The sequence below is a fragment of the Arachis stenosperma genome, chromosome 7, assembly GCF_014773155.1.
Source record: "Arachis stenosperma cultivar V10309 chromosome 7, arast.V10309.gnm1.PFL2, whole genome shotgun sequence".
In the NCBI taxonomy this organism is placed as follows: domain Eukaryota; kingdom Viridiplantae; phylum Streptophyta; class Magnoliopsida; order Fabales; family Fabaceae; genus Arachis; species Arachis stenosperma.
The window spans coordinates 71,918,524-71,941,191 of NC_080383.1; positions in this window are offsets into that span (position 1 = coordinate 71,918,524).

Here is a 22,668-nt window from a genome sequence, read left to right on the forward strand (position 1 = left end):
AAAGGCAAGTTCAAAGGAGTTCAATACATAATATAAGCTTTTCAAAATAAAGATGGAGAGATTCTAAGCAAAATATAAAGTAGAGAATATAAAGATCTTCGCCGTCTCTCAGATGAACCACAGCTCACTTCCGAGCACCTGGACCTGTATCTAAAAAACAAGAGATATATACGGAATGAGAACCCCCAACCCATGGGTTCCTAGTGCGGTAAAAGTGCCAAATAAATACAATGCATTGTAAAAAAAACTCACTAAGCATCCTAAACTTCTTTTCACCACATATTCATCCTATGTTCTCACTAATCCATAAATAGGCAAGTGTGATAAGGGAATGCTAATCTAATTCATCTTCCTCATGTTTCCCAACTTTCTAACTCTCCAACAAATCGGAATCAGAATTATAAACAAAACCTTCACCAGTTATTCTGTCTCAGCAATTCTATATCAATACATTATATCCTTACCTGGAGCAAGTGAAATCACTTCACTGCGTCTACCCAGGAAACTCAAATGATCTCATTTTCTACCTGGAGCAAGTGAACTCACTTCACTGCATCTACCCAGGGAACTCAAATTATTTCATTCAATAATCATCATCTTAAATTACTCATATCATTATTCCATTTCAACAAGAATATCCCTCAGCGTCAACCGATACCAGCATGAGGGACCTCTCAGTTGTACAAACACAAGTAATACAAACAAGTAATACACAATAAGGTACAAGTAGAACAAGTAGCACATAATCAGGTAACATAGCATGTTTGTACGATTTAGCAATCCAAAACAAATAGGCAAACCCAAACAAGTCAAACATATGCAAATGATATATGCCAGCCCTATGGCTGATGATATCATCTGTCGGTTACAAAGCTAACCCGACATGTCCTGGTAGCTAACCATTGGACAATCCCTGCGAGTGCCATCCCCAAGCTCAAAATCTTAATCAATCAAAATAAAATATTCATAGGGGAAGAGCTCATCCGGAAAGGTATAAGTGTCTGGCCACATCTTACGATGCAGGGTCAACAGAATCTCGGATCTCAACTTGGAGCAAGTGGAGCTGACCCACTGCATCTACCCAAGGAAATTCGAAACTCAGCTAGTTTCACAAAGCTCAAATCAACCTCGACTGAGAGCAAGTGGGGGCTAACCACTGCATCTATCCTAGGAGTTGCAAACCAAACCCGGAGCAAGTGGAATCAATGGCACTGCATCTACCCAGGCAGGTATATCTCACCATATCCCAGAGCAAGTGGATCAATGCCATTGCATCTACCCAGGCAAGTGTTTAAAAGCTCAACCTGGAGCGAGTGGAATCACCACTACTGCCGCTACTACTCAGGCGTCACAATCTCTTACCTGGAGCAAGTGAGACGAACTACAACCCTTGCTACTACCTAGGCATCTCAACATACATTCATTCAAACCTCCAAGTGGATAACACCACTGCCTACTATCCGGAGTCACACATCACATTCAACATTTCTCATCATTATTCATTTTTCATATTTAATCATTAATCATATACATATATATACTCAGTCGTAATTCAATTCTTATCACAGTTATCCGGCCCATACTATACACAGCACTCTCACCATCATCCTCAACAACTCATACAATTATCATTACTCATCATTCATCATTGATTCTTACTTTACTTCATCCACAAGTCACCACATGTCCTAGCTTCTTTTCATTACTAGGCATACTATAAAAATTTTGGACTTAAAGGATGAAAATGGAGGCTTAGAAGTCTGAAATTCGGTTTTAAAAACTCAAAAATCAACTTTTGCTGAAAACGGGGTCACGCGTGCGCGTCACCCATGTGCACGCGTGGAAAGGAAAAAAAGGAAATGACACATGAGTGTCGTCCATGCGCACACATGGGAAGCAGAAAGGTTGCGCGACGCGTGCGCGTCAGTCACGCGTACGCGTGGGTGCGTTTTGTGCTCCTTGCACAAAACCAGCATAGTACCAGCGCAACTCTCTAGATTTTCTACTGGGCACTTGCATCAATACAGCGATGCGTACGCGTCAGCCAGGCGCACATGTAAGACAGTAAAAACGTGAGTGACGCATACGCGTCGGCCATGCGTGTGCGTCGGCCATGCGTGCGTGTCAGAGTACGTTTTCTTAAAAATTTTATTAAGTCTGAAAAAGCTGCAGAATTTCATTTTTAAACCTCAAACTTTCGTCGCACATAACTATTTCTACAAAATTTCTTTTTCAACCATTTCTGAACCGTTGGAAAGATCGTTGCATAAACTTTCATAAAAATCCGGTTTTGAAGATTTCCTAACTCTGAGGACCGAGTTACAGGCCGTCAAATTTGGTCAAAAATCAGCTTTTACCCAAAAACAGAAATCACCAATTTTTCCAATGTTCACAAGCCAAATTCATTTTCACTCATCCAAATGACCACAACCCGACCACATTCACATAATTACACTCAACCAAAACCAAACCTACATCATCTACGTAATTCAATTCAATTTCGTCACCTTCCACTCTTAAATACCTAATTTATTATTATTTCACATTCCTCCCATTTATTCACACACTCAATATTCAATATCCATTCAATCTCATATGACATCACACAATTCACACATCACCTACCTTCCTTACCTTTTTCCGGCCTCCAGCCCAAATTCACAATTTAAATGCATATTCCACAAACCAATATTCATTATCTAATTCATCACATTTGCAACACACCAAATATACAAATTCACACAATTCTCAACCCAATCATTAATTTATATTACATATCAACTATACATATTAGTACTAACCATTTACACAAAATCCTATGGGCATCTATCCTATGAATTCTCATCACATTACACGGTACTTAAATGAAACTTAAACCGTATCTCTTGTAGCCAAAATAACTGAGCTTAGCTCCAAGCCTCACCAAGGCCCCACAAGTAATATCAATCTTCCAATTGTGCACCAAAATCACCCAATACTCTAACATAATCAATTTTCACACTTATAATCAACCTAGGGTTCATAAAATTGATAAATCACAAGGATTAGAGGGTTCCTTATCTTAACCCACAAAATTGATTGATGGAACTCACTAATGACTCATATTAGAGCACTCCTAAACAACCAAAATCACAAGATTTTCTCAAAACCCAAATCAAATTTGAATTTAAAGAGAAAAATAAAAATTAGACAGAGGACAATAGAATACTCACTACAAAATTTAGATAAAATTGTAGAGGATGAGAAGAGCGATGCGTGGCCGCAAACGGCTCATCAATCAAAGTTCCGGATCAAAAGTTATGGTGATTTGAAGTTTGATGGAGTTAAGATTTTCTCTATTCTTCCTCTCTTCTCCAAAGCTGCACCCTACACCCTTTCTTTAGGGTTAATGAACTGAAATGCTCATAACTAATATTTATATATGTTGGGTCTTGGGTCCACTTGGACCCGGTTCACTTGATTTAGTCTGTTGGCTCAATTTTGGGCAAAAACCTTTAAGATTAGAGTTTTAAATCGTATTTTAAATATTTCTATCTTCCCAAATTATAAATTATTATTTCTTAAAATTATTCACTTCTAATTAATTTTCTCAGCCACAGTACCAGACAAATCGCAGCCGATACTGCCGGTCAAATTTCTAGTGCGCATTTTTATTCAGAAAATTATGTTTTTTAACTCAGAAAAATTCACTAAGTCTAAATATCATATTTAAATTATCAAATTCTGATTGCTAAATTTTTTAACCATATTCGCTCCTATTTAATTTATTATTTAATTAATTACGCTTTGACCGGGTTTTACAACTATAATAGAAGTAATTTATATATTTAGTAATATTATAGATATTATAACTTAAAATCATAGAGAGATAAAAGAGAGAGATTTTGTAGTGTAATGTATAAAGAGAGAGAGAGAAATATTTGTGATTGTTATTGATATGTTTCATATGCTTCATATTACGTTGCTATTTATAAGCATAAAAAAATTTTACTTTTCAAAGATAATTAAATACAATCACCCTTGATAAACCAAGTCTCATGAAAAATGGACATCCACATCAGATATTTTTATCACAATAATTTGATTAGTATTAATAATTTTTCTTTTGTGTTGGATCATAACATTAGTTGAATTCTGGACTTGAGTTTGAGATCATACTTTTCATGTCGATATAAAACTTTTCTTTGTTTAAAAATTATTCTTGGTATTGATTTTGTTAAATAAAATTTTATTATATAACATTTTTGCTATTCTTATTTTATATCGTAATTATTATGAATATTTACAAAATAATATTACTTTTAAAAAAAAGTTTTTAACAAAATTTTTTAATTATATATATAATAAAATGAGAAGCATTTTACATTATTTTTTTTAAAAATAGTACAAATATACTATGGCTTTAAAATATTTTTTATTACATAAATTTAATATAATAGTAAGAAAAAAATTTAAAAGATGGTAAAAATAGTCATAAAATAATGTCTATTGTCTCTTTTACATGACTTATTATAGTTTTCCTCCGTTAAGTACTAATATATATTTCTATATCAAAAGAATTATTACTATAATTTTTAAATTTTTTTCACTATTACATTAAATTTATTATGCACGAAGAAAAAAATAATTTTATTAAAAAAATTTACCAAAGAAAGTTTTAAAGTCATAGTATTTTTTGTTACACAGAATAAATTAAATTTATATTATTCAAATTGATAAAACAAAATTTCTAACAAATTAATATAATTTTAGTTTATTGATTAATAATTTTTAAACATAAAAATTTTATCACGGAAACAAAAAGTTGAACTAACATAGAAGGTTAATCCCCAAGTTCAATCCGAAAATTTCATTAACTAACCTAACACAAAAACTTTTATTAAATATTAATTAGAACTATTAAACTAATTTAAATGAGACACAAACTTTAAAATTTTCTGTTTACAACAATTTAGATAGTAGGTCCATCAATAATAATTTGTTCATCAATGCGGATTCTATTATTATAAGCAAAGTCTAATCTCATTTTAACACTTTAAATTTATATATGTAAAAATTTTTTGTAATCTACACAGTAGCATTGGCCTTTTTTTAAATTGATGGTCAAATTCATCCATAAAAAATCATTCGTTTCTCAAAATATTTTTTAATTAAATTTATCCTTTAAAAATTATAAGTTGGTTTTATATTAGTGTTTTCGTCACTTTCATTGTTCATAGCACTAGAATTTGCTGATATAGCATGTTAAGTGACATCACAGTACACACCTAATAGTCTTAAATAATTGTTACCAATATAATAAGTTTATGAAATTAGATCAAATCAATTTTAAATTAAAGAATTTTAATGTCTTAAGGTCCTTCTCAATCTGACATTGATTTGATCTAAGTGCATTAATTTATCATGGTAGTAGCTAATTAGAATTGTCATGTGTGTGTGTTTTGGTCAATTTGGTTTATTATTTAACATGTTAATACATTTTGATGCTGTTAGTAATAGAAGCCATAAAAAAATTAATATGACTAATTTAAAAACTTTAAAAGATGAATTTAATTAATAAAATTTTTTGATGATCAATTTAAAAAGCTAAGCGAGTGATTTTTTAAGAATAATTCTGACATTTACTCGTTTATTATTTGTAGAACATTTTAAATTTTTAACTTTTATACATATATAAAAATAATATAATAAAAACTATATGTTTAAATAAAATTGTTCTCGATTGATAACCTAAACATATATATATTGGTACATATTAATTAAACTCCTATATTTATTTATTTATTTTCAAATTATCATCAGTCGCTAATAATCTAGCTTTAAGCTTCATTAAGTTAGATCAATAAACTTGCTAGCAATGACTAATGAAATATGGGTGAATTATATATGGTGTGTGAAGTCCAAAGACTCATCGGGTAAACCAGCAGAAAGACGTTCTCAATTTTTACCATTCAGTTTGCGAATAAATCCTTTTTAGGTACTATGAGATAGTTCAAAATATTATTTAGACAATTACAACATATCTAAATATACAATACTTATATACTGATAAATACTTAAATTTACAGTAATACAGAAATATTGTGAGAATTTTACAACATCATAATTTTAGGATTAAATCCAATCCTGCTATAACTATAAGATATAGCCTAACAAATTACTATATACAAAGTTCTCTCAATCTCACATAGAAAAAAGATAATACAAATGTACAATACAAGTTTAGACTACAACTGTGTATTCTAAGCTTTCATAAGCCAGAAATTTTTGGGGTGAAATAGAAAAATTGCTCTATGAGCAGATTTTTTTTATATATATTCCTCTCAAGATCCTTCAACAAGTTTAGAGATTCCAACAATTTTCTTATATAGTATGAGATAAATCGGATCCATTGGAAACCTTTTCTAGTTAGTCGTTATCCTTGTATCTTTAATTTCTTGAGTTATGTAAAGAATAATGTGCCTTTTGCTTATGTTATTCTTCTTTATTATTTTTGGACACTTAGCAGTGTACTTTATAGTAGATAGAATAGAAAACTTTTATGAAACTGCTTGACTAGTTGAGCATATTTGAATTCAAAAGTTGGAGTCATAACAAATTGTTTTATAAATAACAACTTTGAGTTAGGCAGTTTCCACGTCTTTATCTTTTGTGGACTTAAGACAAGACATCGCGTCTCTAAGCTGTGCTATTTCCTTCTAAGGTAGCTAACCCAATTAATTCTTCTTGAGTTGCTAAGCAAGAAGTAATTGGATGTCGGATGGCAACATGAATTAAGATACACTAAGAGTACAATATCAAGACTTGGAGCCCAAAAATATTGTAAGGCTCAATTCAAGAAAAGTAAGGTTATGACATGGAGCTTAAGTAAATACTTAGACCCCTAGCTAGCTACTCCAAAGGAAGTATCATGAGTAACAAGAAGGTGGATTGTCTTACAAAATTTGGGACTTTAAAATACACTTCATCAATCAACAACTTTAAAGTCTTATTACTTTGTTTGAGAATTCTTGAATGTTTGGTGCTCATAAATTGGACTTTCAGAAGCATATATCAAGTATAAGTATCGGTGGAAATTTAAGGAGAAATTCAAAAACAAATCATTATGACAAGAGTCTTAACTTAAGAATATTAAAAAAAAAATAGTGTTAGATAAGAGACAACTCACCATGATAATATTTTTTAACTCTTTTTATTCTTGTTTTATTTGATATTCTTAGGTAAATTATTATTAGAGCTTGTTTAATCTTATTCTATTTTTTTAGAATACATATATGAGTATATAGATATTAGTTTTAGATATAAAATTGACATAGAATAGGTTTTTCAAAATTAAAAACATAACATAAATCTAAGTAATTTAGTAAATATATTAGTAGTATATAGTTAACTTAGAATGCTTTTCTTTTACTCTCAACCTAGCATCTTGCATGATTAGAAATTGTGAATTTTGACAATACTTGAGACTCATGTTTCTTATTGATACATTAAGAAAATTTAGTTGTTTCTCGTTAAACTTGAATTGCTTTGGATATTGAGTTGTACTGCGTGTGGTTTTTGTTTTGATTGTTCATGAAATTTATACCCGTAATCTTTTGGGCAAAAAATGGTACATTTATATACTACTAAAATATTTTTTTTATGTGATTTTAGTCTCTTCTTACATTTGTAATCTTGCTTTATTTCATCCTTTAGTTTTAATTGTCATTGCATGCATGTATTTAAAATGATTGAAACTTTATTTACTTTGGAGTCACTAACCATATAGTTTACCAATTGCGACACTTCCTGTTAGCCACTTAAGACCTCTTATATCCTTTTTGTTAAAAATAGCACATTACAAATCTAAGACAAAAAAATCGATAAAACACCTTAAGCCTAACTCTCTAGATAACTTAGAATGTTTTGTTTGTTTAGATATGGGATAGGAGTTTTGCATGAGGACATGCAATAGTTAAAGTGTCGGGAGGATTGTACATTAAAAAAAAAAACAGAAAATTGATAAAAAAAAATTAGCGTTTTGAGAAAAAATAAAAGAATAAAGAAAAGAGAGTATGCATATATTCATATAAGGTATAAATAATTTGAAAAACAAAAAAAATGTGTAGGTAATTATAAAGCTATAAAATTGTGAATATGGTAGGTTCACATAGCAAAGTTTTTAGATAAGTAGGCCGTTTTATCTCACTTTTTTTTTCAAATCTTGTCATACCCTTACCTTCATCATATTTCAAAACCTTGTTAAAACTTTTATTGATTGTATGTGCATGTAAATGATTTTGAATGATAAATTTTATGAGAATGATAAATTAACGTAAAGATTTTATAGAAATGAGTAGGATGAGAGCTTAACTTATACATTTCAGAGAATGAGTGATACGTATTTTTTCAGTGAGACTCCATGTTGATTAATGCATGAATAAGTAAATAGCAACTCAATTAGTTTTAATAGTTTAAAAGCATTAGATATTTTTCAATTGTATATATTTAAATTTTGATTATTGTCAAAGTTCTAAGACTAAGTTTTTAGATCATATAAGGCTTAGGATATTTTGTTGAGATGTTTAGATACTAGCCTTCCTCTTTAAATGTTCTTATTTTTTGGGGATTATTACATGTAGGGGTGTTCACGGATCAAATCGGATCGGATATGAGCAAAATTTCAATCCGATCCACAATAAGAACATTGGATCAGATATCGGATATATTCAATCGAAGAAAATATTCTTATATTTCAAAAATTTAAAAAAAATCAAAATTTTTTTCACTAGAACCATACCCTAAGACAAACAGTCACTGAAGCACATATTTTAACATCAACTAAATTATCTAAATTTTAAAAAGATCAACAAAAACTAGACCCTAATAATATCTAAATGTAAAAAGAAACAACCTAAAAAATTAAACAAAAATATTTAGTGATATTTAATTTTTTTAAAAATATCTTCTCAAAGCGTCAAAGAAAGTAGATGCAGAGCTACATAGTGAACTAGAAGCAAAGTTCCAAAAGCAAAGCAGAATTGCAGTAATTGAAGCATAATTGCAACAACAATTAACAGAGCCGTCTGAGGCAACAAACAGAGGCGATGAAAGACAGAAATGTGGTGAGAAAAAAGGACGGCATAGCGATGAGAACGAACAATAGAGATGCTACGATAACAAAGGACGGCGAGGTGACGCAGTGGCGAGAGGATAAACACGAAGAGGGGATGAACGATGGATGAAGCACATAACTAGTGAAGAGAAAGAAAACACAAGGAAGAGAGCACAAGTGCAACTACACGAGGAAGAGCGGTGACAAGTCTCTAGTGAGCAGTCTCTGGTGGTGGTCAGTGACTGAGGTCTCAGAGAAGAGGGAGTGGGTGATTGCATTGACTGAGTATGGGTGAGAACTGGGAACTGAGGGCACAACGCCAACACTGAAAGAGATGAAATTATGGTTCTCTCTAATTTGTGATACTAATGTGTATATATTATTTATTTATTTATTTATTTATTAATGTACAAATCTGCGAATCGGATCTACGGATACAGACGTAATATTTGCGATCCGATCCTATTAGAGTGTGGATCAGATCCTATTCGATTCGATCATCTTGCGGAACGGATCATATCTTTAATTTGCAGATCAAATGCGGATAAGTATCGTAGATCTGCAGATATGATTAGATCCATGAACGTCCCTAATTACATGAGGACATACGTGCAATGGTTGAAGTATGAAAGATTTGATAGAACCCAATTTATTGACTAAAAAATGTAACGGTGCCAAAAATCTTAATGAGTGCTAGCTATGGGTCTAGAAAATTTCAAAATTAAAAGACTCAAGTTCGTTGTAGATAATTCTAAATCAAATTAATACTATCAAAATTTAGTTTAAAATATGTTCTAAATCAAATTAACACTATCAAAATTTAGTTTAAAATATGTCACAATTTAAAATAATAACCGAATGTTTTAATTTTGGATTGTTCTCCCTTAGAATCACAATGTAGTACATTGAAATTGGCTATGGAAAAATCAAAATTTTGATCATAATTAACGAAAATTGAATAACAAAAAATTAAAAGAGCAAGCAATAATTAAATGACAAGAGAAATTAATTGAAAGTAATTAAGGCAATTAACTTGAAAAAGAGAATGAAATCAAGCTTTAAAAAGTTTTGACTAGGGTTGAGGATCAAGAATCACTATCCTTGTTACTAACCCACAAACATGATAATTACTAAGAGCAAATTCAATTCGTCAACCTCTATAAATTGAGAAAAGTCAATTAAGTTTAATTAACCCTAATCTATAAGTCTTAACTAATTTTCTAATTAAACTTCGTAAAAGATTAGCATTAGTGGAAACAAGATTAATTAACATCCTTTAATTACTAATTAAATTGGACATTACTGAAAATCGCCCAAGTTCTCAACCCAAGACAAGAATAAAAATTTACTCCACAACTAAGTGAGACATTTCATCAAACATGTGAAAGGCATAAACATAGAACATCATAAATTACAACAATTACTAAAAACTACAACTACCCAATTCAAAAAATCAATAATAACATCTCAAGTAAACAAGGATAAAGTATAAAACATCAAATTATATTAATTAAAATTAACATTTAAACATGTTCATCAATTAAAGTGCTCAAAGAAAAACTAGGAAAAGATTCAAACCAAAAGAGAGTAGTAGAACAAGAAAATATAAGCAAAAACTAAATTCAACAAGATTAAAATCTAAAACTAGAGAAAAATTGACAAGAAACTAGCTAAATCTACCACAATTTTAGAGAGGGGAGAGAACTTTTCTCTTTAGAAACCAAAAAATTATTGGGAATAAATAGTATGACCACAATCCAATCACTCATGTGTCAAATAATTTGTTATTGTTATTATATTAAAATGTTAATATAATAAGGTCCTTTATTAAATTTAGAGATTTATCATTGTGATAGTGATCATAATATTGAGAGATAAATCTTTTATAATTTAATCTAAATTGTTCTTGGTTATAGGATTGTTAAAAAGGACATTATAGTTCGGAAAGATCAATATATATATAATGATCTTCATTGGATGAAGATTAATAGATCTCATTTATTAAATTAATAGATCTTCAAAATTGGAGAGAGAAAAGTTGTTAGGTGATTTTGAAAAAGATAAAAAAGAAACAAAAAGTCAAATAGTTAGTTGAAAAAGATTTGAAAGTTAATTTTGAAAAGATAAGAAGTTAGAAAAGATTTTTTTGAAATCAAATTTTTGAAAAAGATATAATTTTAAAAGATATGATAAAAAGATATGATAAAAAAGATATGATTAAAAAGATTTAATTTTTAAAATTAAAATTGATTAGTTGACTAACAAGAAACTAAAAGATATGATTCTAGAATTTAAAGATTGAACCTTTCTTAACAAGAAAGTAACAAACTTCAAATTTTTGAATCAATCATATTACTTGTTAGCATAATTTTCGAAAATAAAGATAAAATTAAGAAAAAGATTTTTGAAAAATATTTAAAAAATTTTCGAAAATTAATAAGAAAAATAAAAAAGATTTGATTTTTGAAAAAGTTTTGAAAACATAAGATTTTTAAAATTGAAAATTTGACTTGACTTACAAGAAACAACTAATTTTTTTAAAAAAAATTTTGACTAAGTCAACTCAAATTTTTGAAATTTTGAGAGAAAAAAGGAAAAGATATATTTTTATTTTTGAATTTTTAATGATGAGAGAGAAAAACAACAAAAATGACTCAAAACATGAAAATTATGAATCAAAACTCATGATGCATGCAAGAACACTATGAATGTCAAGATGAACACCAAGAACACTTTGAAGATCATGATGAACATCAAGAATATATTTTTGAAAAATTTTTGATGCAAAGAAAACATGCAAGACACCAAACTTAGAAATCTTTAATGCTTAGACACTATGAATGCAAAAATGCACATGAAAAACATCATATAATACAAAACAAGAAAATTTAAAGATCAAACAAGAAGACTTACCAAGAACAACTTGAAGATCATGAAGAACACTATGCATGAATTTTCGAAAAATGCAAAGGTTTTTAAAATATGCAATTGACACCAAACTTAAAAATTGACTCTAGACTCAAACAAGAAACACAAAATATTTTTTATTTTTATGATTTTATAATTTTTTTGGATTTTATTTTATATTTTTTGAAAAACATATAGGAAAAAGAAAATAAAAAATTCAAAATTTTTAAGAAGAATTCCAGGAATCTTTCAATGTTAGCCTAAAGTTCCAATCCAGGGGTTGGACATGGCTTAATAGCCAACCAGCTTTAGAATGGCATTACATGTATTGAGGTGATTAGTTGAAGTCTCATTCCAAAAGGATTTGGATATGGCTTTACGGCAGCTAGGATTTAACATGCTTCATGAAACTCTAGAATCCATTCTTAAAAATTCTAAAGCCATAGAATGATTTATTTTTTAATTAAATTTTTTTTTTCGAAAATAGGGATAAATTTTTTGAAAAATTTTTGAAAACAAAACAAAAAGAAAATTACCTAATTTGAGCAACAAGATGAACCGTCAGTTGTCCAAACTCGAACAATCCCCAGCAACGGCGCCAAAAACTTGGTGCACGAAATTGTGATCTCTAATAATGGCATTCAACTTGGTATCCGTATTTATAACTCAGCACTTTCTTCACAACCTCGCACAACTAACCAGCAAGTGCACTGGGTCGTCCAAGTAATAAACCTTACGTGAGTAAGGGTCGATCCCACGGAGATTATTGGTATGAAGCAAGCTATGGTCATCTTGTAAATCTCAGTTAGGCGGATAATAATTGGTTATGGAGTTTTCGAATAATAATAATAAATAAACAGAAAATAAAGATAGAAATACTTATGTAAATCATTAATGGGAATTTCAGATATGCGTATGAAGATGATGTGCTCCTTCTGAATCTCTGCTTTCCTACTGCCTTCATCCAATCCTTCTTACTCCTTTCCATGGCAAGCTGTATGTAGGGCATCACCGTTGTCAATGGCTACATCCCATCCTCTCAGTGAAAATGGTCCAAATGCTCTGTCACAGCACGGCTAATCATCTGTCGATTCTCGATCATGTCGGAATACAATCCATTGATTCTTTTGCGCTTGTCATCACGCCTAACAATCGCGAGTTTGAAGCTCGTCACAGTCATTCAATCCCTGAATCCTACTCGGAATACCACAGACAAGGTTTAGACTTTCCGGATTCTCATGAATGCCGCTATCAATTCTAGTTTATACCACGAAGATTCTGATCAAGGAATCCAAGAGATATACGCTCGGTCTAAGGTAGAACGAAAGTGGTTGTCAGTCACGCGTTCATAGGTGAGAATGATGATGAGTGTCACGGATCATCACATTCATCATGTTGAAGTTCAACGAATATCTTAGAATAGGAATAAACTGAATTGAATAGAAAATAGTAGTAATTGCATTAAAACTCGAGGTACAGCAGAGCTCCACACCCTTAATATATGGTGTGTAGAAACTCCACCATTGAAAATACATAAGTGATGGTGGTCCAGGCATGGCCGAATGGCCAGTCCCCAAAACATGATCACAGGATCAAAAATACAATCCAGGATGTCTAATACAATAATAAAATGTCCTATTTATACTAGACTAGCTACTAGGGTTTATAGAAATAAGTAATTGATGCAGAAATCCACTTCTGGGGCCCACTTGGTGTGTGCTTGGGCTGAGCTTGAGCTTTACATGTGCAGAGGCTTCTTTTGGAGTTGAACGCCAAGTTGTAACGTATTTTTGGCGTTCAACTCTGGTTCGTGACGTGTTTCTGGCGTTTGACTCCAGAATGCAACATGGAACTGGTGTTGAGCGCCAGTTTGCATCATCTAATTACGAATAAAGTATGGACTATTATATATTGCTGGAAAGCTCTGGATGTCTAATTTCCAACTCCGTTGAGAGCGCGCCATTTGGGGTTCTATAGCTCCAGAAATTTCATTTTGAGTGCAGGGAGGTCAAAATCCAACAGCATCAGCAGTCCTTTGTCAGCCTTCTTATCAGAGTTTTGCTCAGGTCCCTCAATTTTAGCCAGAAATTTCCCTGAAATCACAGAAAAACATACACAAACTCATAGTAAAGTCCAGAAATGTGAATTTAGCATAAAAACTAATGAAAGTATCCCTAAAAGTAGCTAGATCCTACTAAAGACTATCTAAAAATAATGCCAAAAAGCGTATAAATTATCCGCTCATCAACCTCCCAATAAGTGCTTCTTTAATGTCAATAGCTTGACAGTGAGCTCTTTTCAGAGCTTCACAATTATTCAGAGCATGGTTGTGGCCTCCCAACACCAAACTTAGAGTTTGAGTGTGGGGGCTCTGCTTGACTCTGTATGGAGAGAATTGGATGAAGCCTTTCATGCTTCATCTCCATGTTTACAGAGGAAGATCCTTGAGCCTTAAACAAAAGGTAGTCCTCATTTAACTGAAGGACTAACTCTCCTCTGTCCACATCAATTATAGCCTTTGATGTGGCTAGGAAGGATCTTCCAAGGATGATGGATTCATCCTCATCCTTCTCAGTTTCTAGGATTATGAAGTCAGCAGAGATGTAAAGGCCTTCAACCTTCACTAAGACATCCTCTACAAGTCCATAAGCCGGGTGGACGAACTTGTCATGGCTATCACAGCAAGTTTTGAACAATCTTTTTTGAACATCTTCATATTCTAAAGGGGCCTTACTGATTTTAAAGACACTAGTAGTAGTGACGAATGGCAAGAAATTTTTCTTGTACTTTAATCTATCTGGCCATATGAAAATTTCTTGTGTTTGATGGTGGACGAAATTGTGATTCATTCTTTTCACTTCAACAATCCCAGGTAATGGCTCCAAAAACTTGGTGTCAATGCCATGGTTCACAACTTCGCACAACTAACCAGCAAGTGCACTGGGTCGTCCAAGTAATACCTTACGTGAGTAAGGGTCGATCCCACGGAGATTGTTGGTATGAAGCAAGCTATGGTCATCTTGTAAATCTCAGTTAGTGAGTGGAATCATAGGGTCAAATGTAATTAAATTGGATAAATAAAATAAATAAAAGGGATAGAAGTACTCATGTAATTCAATGGTGGGAATTTCAGATAAGCGTGTGAAGATGCTGTGCTCCTCTTGAATCTCTGCTTTCCTGTTGCTTTCATCCAATTCTTCTTACTCCTTTCCATGGCAAGCTGTATGTAGGGCATCACCGTTGTCAATGGCTACATCCCATCCTCTCAGTGAAAAAGGTCCAAATGCTCTGTCACGGCACGGCTAATCATCTGTCGGTTCTCAATCAGGATGGAATAGAATCCCTTGATTCTTTTACGTTTGTCATCACGCCCAGCCTTCAGGAGTTTGAAGCTCGTCACAGTCATTCAATCCCAGAATCCTACTCGGAATACCATAGACAAGGTTTAGACTTTCCGGATTCTCAAGAATGCTGCCATCAATTCTAGCTTATACCACGAAGATTCTGTTGGGGAATCTAAGAGATATGCGCCCGGCCTAAGGTAGAACGGAAGTGGTTGTCAGTCACGCGCGTTCATAGGTGAGAATGATGATGAGTGTCACGGATCATCACATTCATCAAGGTGAAGTGCAACGTATATCTTGGATTAAGAATAAAATTGATTTGGATAGAAAATAATAGTAATTGCATTGAAACTTGAGGTACAGTAGAGCTCCACACCCTTAATCTATGGTGTGTAGAAACTCCACCGTTGAAAATACATAAGTGAGAGAGGTTCAGGCATGGCCGAATGGCCAGCCCCCAAAACGTGGTCACTGGATCAAAATACAATCCAGGGATCAAAACCAAGATTATAATATGATAGTAAAGAGTTCTATTTATAATAAACTAGCTACTAGGATTTACAGAAGTAAGTAATTGATGCATAAATCCACTTCCGGGGCCCACTTGGTGTATGTTTGGGCTGAGCTTGGTCTATTCACGAGCTGAGGCTTTTCTTGGAGTTGAACTCCAAGTTATAACGTGTTTTGGGCGTTCAACTCCGGATCATGACGTGTTTCTGGCGTTTAACTCCAGACAGCAGCATGTACTTGGCGTTCAATGCCAAGTTACGTCGTCAATTTCCGAATAAAGTATGAACTATTATATATTGCTGGAAATCTCTGGATGTCTACTTTCCAATGCCGTTGAGAGCGCGCCATTTGGAGTTCTGTAGCTCCAGAAAATCCATTTTGAGTGCAGGGAGGTCAGATTCCAACAGCATCAGCAGTCCTTTTGTCAGCCCTTTTCAGAGTTTTGCTCAAGTCCCTCAATTTCAGCCAGAAATTACCTGAAATCACAGAAAAACACACAAACTCCTAGTAAAGTCCAGAAATGTGAATTTAACATAAAAACTAATGAAAACATCCCTAAAAGTAACTAGATCATACTAAAAACTACCTAAAAACAATGCCAAAAAGCGTATAAATTATCCGCTCATCACAACACCAAACTTAAATTGTTGCTTGTCCCCAAGCAACTAAAAATAAAATAGGATAAAAAGAAGAGAATATACTATAAATTTAGAATATCAATGAATATTAGTTCTAATCAGATGAGCAGGACTTGTAGCTTTTTGCTTCTGAACAGTTTTGGCATCTCACTTTTTCCTTTGAAGTTTAGAATGATTGGCTTCTCTAGGAACTTAGAATTTCAGATAGTGTTATTGATTCTCCTAGTTAAGTATGTTGATTCTTGAACACAGCTACTTTTTGAGTCTTGGCCGTGGCCCTAAGCATTTTGTTTTCCAGTATTACCACCGGATACATAAATGCCACAGACACATAACTGGGTGAACCTTTTCAGATTGTGACTCAGCTTTGCTAGAGTCCCCAGTTAGTGGTGTCCAGAGCTCTTAAGCACACTCTTTTGCTTTGGATCTTTTTTTACCCTTGCCTTTTGGTTTTAAGGGCTATTGGCTTTTTCTGCTTGCTTTTTCTCTTTTTTTTTTTCAAAATATATTTTTTTTTGCCAATTATTTTTTTATTTATTTTTCGCCATTCACTGCTTTTTCTTGCTTCAAGAATCAAATTCATGATTTTTCAGATTGTCAATAACATTTCTCCTTGTTCATCATTCTTTTAAGAGCCAACAATTTTAACATTCATAAACAACAAGATCAAAAATATGCACTGTTCAAGCATTCATTCAGAAAGCAAGAAGTATTGTCACCACATCAATATAATTAAACTAAATTCAAGGATAAATTCAAAATTCATGTACTTCTTATTCTTTTGAATTAAAACATTTTTCTTTTAAGAGAGGTGAAGGATTCATGGAATTATTCATAATCTTTAAGGCATAGTTACTACATACTAATGATCATGAAGTAGAGACACAAAATATAGATAAACATGAAGGATAAAAACCGAAAAAAATAGAGAAAATAAGAACAAGGAATGAGTCCACCTGAGTGAGGGTGGCGCCTTCTTGAAGATCCAATGGTGCTTTTTGAGCTCCTTTATGTCTTTTCCTTGCTTCTGTTGCATGATCCCTAGTGATTTTGGTGTTTTTATCCTTATTTGCTCCCAATAGTTGTCTGGAGGATAATTTATCCCCTGAGGTATCTCAGGGATCTCTTGACTTGCAGTCAAATATTCTACCACTGAGCTATAAACCCTTTAGATGAGTCTTTCCATCTCCCATGACTCGGAGGTGGAAGCTTTTTGTCTTTCCTTTTTCTCTTTTTTTTTCTTCTTTTTTTTTTTTTGAGGTTTCTCTGAATTGTTGATTTTTAGTTTCTCTTGACTTCCTCTTCAGAGTCCTTTCAGGTTCATGATCTGCTTCAATAAGAATGTTCTTGTCCTTGCTCCTGCTCATATAGGGAAGAAGAGAACAAGAAAAGAAAGAGGAATCCTCTATGTCACAGTAAAGAGGTTCCTTATTGTTAGTAGAAGAAGAAAGGAATAAAAGTGGAGAATCCAATCACAATGGTGAGGATAGAGGCAGTGATTGGAGATGAAGAGAGGTGAAGAGAAGTGTTAGTAAATAAATAAAATAAATAGAAAGAGATGAGGGGGAGAGAAATTCGAAAATAATTTTGAAAAATGGGTTAGTAATTTTCGAAAATTAAAACTAAAATTTGAAACAATTAATTAATTAAAAAGAATTTTTGAAAAAGAGGGAGGTGTTTTCGAAAATTAGAGAGGGAAAAGTAGTTAGGTGGTTTTGAAAAAGATAAGAAACAAACAAAAAGTTAATTAGTTAGTTGAAAAAAGATATTAAAATCAATTTTGAAAAGATAAGAAGATAAGAAGTTAGAAAAGATATTTTAAAATTTTTTTTGAAAAAGATAAAATTTTGAAAAAGATATGATATAAAAGATATGATAAAAAGATATGATAAAAAGATATGATTTTTGAAAAGATAAGATTGAAAAGATATTTTTGAAAAGATATTATTGAAGTTAGTTTTGAAAAAGATTTGAATTTTAAAATCACAATTAATGACTTAACTCACAAGAAATCACAAGATATGATTCTAGAACTTCAAATTTGAATCTTTCTTAACAAGAAAGTAACAAACTTGAAATTTTTGAATCAAAACATTAATTTTTGATGCAATTTTCGAAAATATGATGTAAAGATAAGAAAAAGATTTTGAAAATATTTTGAAAAAGATTTTTTTGAAATTTTCGAAAATGATGAAAAAATGGAAAAGATATGATTTTTGAAAAAGATTTTAAAAAGATAAGATTTAAAAAGATAAGATATTTTTTTATTTTTGAATTTTTTTTTGATGAGAGAGAAAAATACTAAAAATACTCAATGCATGAAAATTTTGGATCAAAACACATGATGCATGCAAGAACACTATGAATGTCAAGATGAACACCAAGAACACTTTGAAGATCATGATGAACATCAAGAACATATTTTTGAAAAATTTTCAAGAAAAGAAAACATGCAAGACACCAAACTTAGAAATTTTTCATGTTTAGACTCTATGAATGCAAGAATGCATATGAAAAACACCATACAACACAAAATAAGAAAATATGAAGATCAAACAAGAAAGTTCATCAAGAACAACTTGAAGATCATGATGAACACTATGAATGCATGAATTTTTCGAAAATTTTATGCAAGAAAAAGATGAACATGCAATTGACACCAAACTTATGACTTGACACAAGACTCAAACAAGAAACACAAAATATTTTTTATTTTTATGATTTTCTGATTTTTTTTGTATTTTATTTGATTTTTTTCGAAAAACATATAAGAAAAAGAAAATAAGAAATTCAAAATTTTTAATATGTATTCCAGGAATCATGCAATGTTAGTCTAAAGCTTCAGTCCAGGAATTAGACATGGCTTACTAGCCAGCCAAGCTTTTGTAAAAGCTCCGGTCCAAAACACTAGACATGGCCAATGGCCAGCCAAGCTTTAGAATACATAGTTCAAGCATGTGAAGAGGAAGCCTCAGTCCAAAAGAATTTAGACATGGCTTTACAGCCAGCCAGGCTTCAACATGTTTCATGAAGCTCCAGAATACATAAAAAAAAATTTTTGAGTAATTTTCGAAAATAGGGAGAAGATTTTGAAAAGATTTTCGAAAAAAATTTTTTTTAAATAAAATAAAAATTACCTAATCTGAGCAACAAGATGAACCGTCAGTTGTCCATACTCGAACAATCCCCGGCAACGGCGCCAAAAACTTGGTGGACGAAATTGTGATTCATTCTTTTCACTTCAACAATCCCAGGTAATGGCTCCAAAAACTTGGTGTCAATGCCATGGTTCACAACTTCGCACAACTAACCAGCAAGTGCACTGGGTCGTCCAAGTAATACCTTACGTGAGTAAGGGTCGATCCCACGGAGATTGTTGGTATGAAGCAAGCTATGGTCATCTTGTAGATCTCAGTTAGTGAGTGGAATCATAGGGTCAAATGTAATTAAATTGGATAAATAAAATAAATAAAAGGGATAGAAGTACTCATGTAATTCAATGGTGGGAATTTCAGATAAGCGTGTGAAGATGCTGTGCTCCTCTTGAATCTCTGCTTTCCTGTTGCTTTCATCCAATTCTTCTTACTCCTTTCCATGGCAAGCTGTATGTAGGGCATCACCGTTGTCAATGGCTACATCCCATCCTCTCAGTGAAAAAGGTCCAAATGCTCTGTCACGGCACGGCTAATCATCTGTCGGTTCTCAATCAGGTTGGAATAGAATCCCTTGATTCTTTTGCGTTTGTCATCACGCCCAGCCTTCAGGAGTTTGAAGCTCGTCACAGTCATTCAATCCCAGAATCCTACTCGGAATACCATAGACAAGGTTTAGACTTTCCGGATTCTCAAGAATGCTGCCATCAATTCTAGCTTATACCACGAAGATTCTATTGGGGAATCTAAGAGATATGCGCCCGGCCTAAGGTAGAACGGAAGTGGTTGTCAGTCACGCGCGTTCATAGGTGAGAATGATGATGAGTGTCACGGATCATCACATTCATCAAGGTGAAGTGCAACATATATCTTGGATTAAGAATAAAATTGATTTGGATAGAAAATAATAGTAATTGCATTGAAACTTGAGGTACAGTAGAGCTCCACACCCTTAATCTATGGTGTGTAGAAACTCCACCGTTGAAAATACATAAGTGAGAGAGGTTCAGGCATGGCCGAATGGCCAGCCCCCAAAACGTGGTCACTGGATCAAAATACAATCCAGGGATCAAAACCAAGATTATAATATGATAGTAAAGAGTTCTATTTATAATAAACTAGCTACTAGGGTTTACAGAAGTAAGTAATTGATGCATAAATCCACTTCCGGGGCCCACTTGGTGTATGTTTGGGCTGAGCTTGGTCTATCCATGAGCTGAGGCTTTTCTTGGAGTTGAACTCCAAGTTATAACGTGTTTTGGGCGTTCAACTCCGGATCATGACGTGTTTCTGGCGTTTAACTCCAGACAGCAGCATGTACTTGGCGTTCAATGCCAAGTTACGTCGTCAATTTCCGAATAAAGTATGAACTATTATATATTGCTGGAAATCTCTGGATGTCTACTTTCCAACGCCGTTGAGAGCGCGCCATTTGAAATTCTGTAGCTCCAGAAAATCCATTTTGAGTGCAGGGAGGTCAGATTCCAACAGCATCAGCAGTCCTTTTGTCAGCCCTTTTCAGAGTTTTGCTCAAGTCCCTCAATTTCAGCCAGAAATTACCTGAAATCACAGAAAAACACACAAACTCCTAGTAAAGTCCAGAAATGTGAATTTAACATAAAAACTAATGAAAACATCCCTAAAAGTAACTAGATCATACTAAAAACTACCTAAAAACAATGCCAAAAAGCGTATAAATTATCCGCTCATCATTTAATAATAGGCATCAAACCCAAAAAGTATGTCTTATTCAGAAAGAAAGCTTCCTAAGACTCTTAGCCATGTTTTTGTCCCTGGGAATATCTGAAACCCGACATTTTCTTTAGAAATAAGATCAATTGTGAAGATCTCTTTATTTACTGTAGTGAATTTTTTGTTGAAGAGGATCCATGTTTCTGGGGGAAGCAAGCTAGGTCTGACTACTGTAGCGCAGGATCCTGTAGAAGTCGCGAATGAGGGCCTGGTGGTGGCTGTGTCACGACAGATGGAGAGCCGTGGGGTGCAAGTGGTGAGCGATGGGGAGTCGCGAGCGACAAGGATGCATCGGGCGAGCAAGGTGAGTGTGAGTGGAGGGTGAAGCAGAAGTGCGATAGTGGCTGTCTTTTCTGCGCGAACGACAAATGAGGTAGCTGAAAAGGATGCAAGGATGACTGGCGATGGCGCGCGAGGAGGTGCAGTGGCAGCGCTATGGCGGCACAACGAAATTGCGACAACATGGGGCATTGGGGAGAGGGATTAGGATTTGTAGTTTTGTGTGGTGAATGGTGAGTGGAAGTAAAAATAAATTAGGGTAAGTTTTGATTTTAAAATACCATTAATGTTAATTAATCAAATTTTGAATTTGAAAAATAATTTAAATAATAATTATTAATTAAGTTGTTCAATTCTTGACTGGTTAGACACTTGGTTCTTATACTTTTCCTTTATCCTATTATTAATGAAAGAGTAAAGACCTAATTCGGTCTTTGTCTATTTTTACAAAAAACAAGACGATTCCTGTCTAATAAAAAGAGACACTTCGATCCTAAATCTTTTTATTTTGGGACAATACGATTTCTTTGTTAAAAAATATGTGAAGTAGTAACAAAAATTAATTTTTTGGAGTTTTATTTATAATTTAAAATTTTTATTTATTAATGGTGGTTAAGTGGACAAAAAGCATTATTAGAAGTAATATTATATGGAGAACAAGTAATTACAGTACAAAAATCTTTTAAAGAGAAAAAAATAACATGGAATAAAAAATGAAAGAAGAGAATAGTAATGTTAATAATATTGGTGTTGGTGTTAATAATAGTTGAGAAAAGAATGATGATAATAAAATATACTTGTACAATAGAAATAGTAGAAGTAGAAATTATAATGATGATAAGGATGAAAAATAGTGGTGTAATTAGTCCTATTATTGAAAAAAATTTGAAATTTAAAATCTCAATAAATTACAAATAAAATCCCTCACAAATTTAATTTCAGTTATTATTTATTGAATTTTTTAACTGAAAAATCATATTATTCTAAAATAA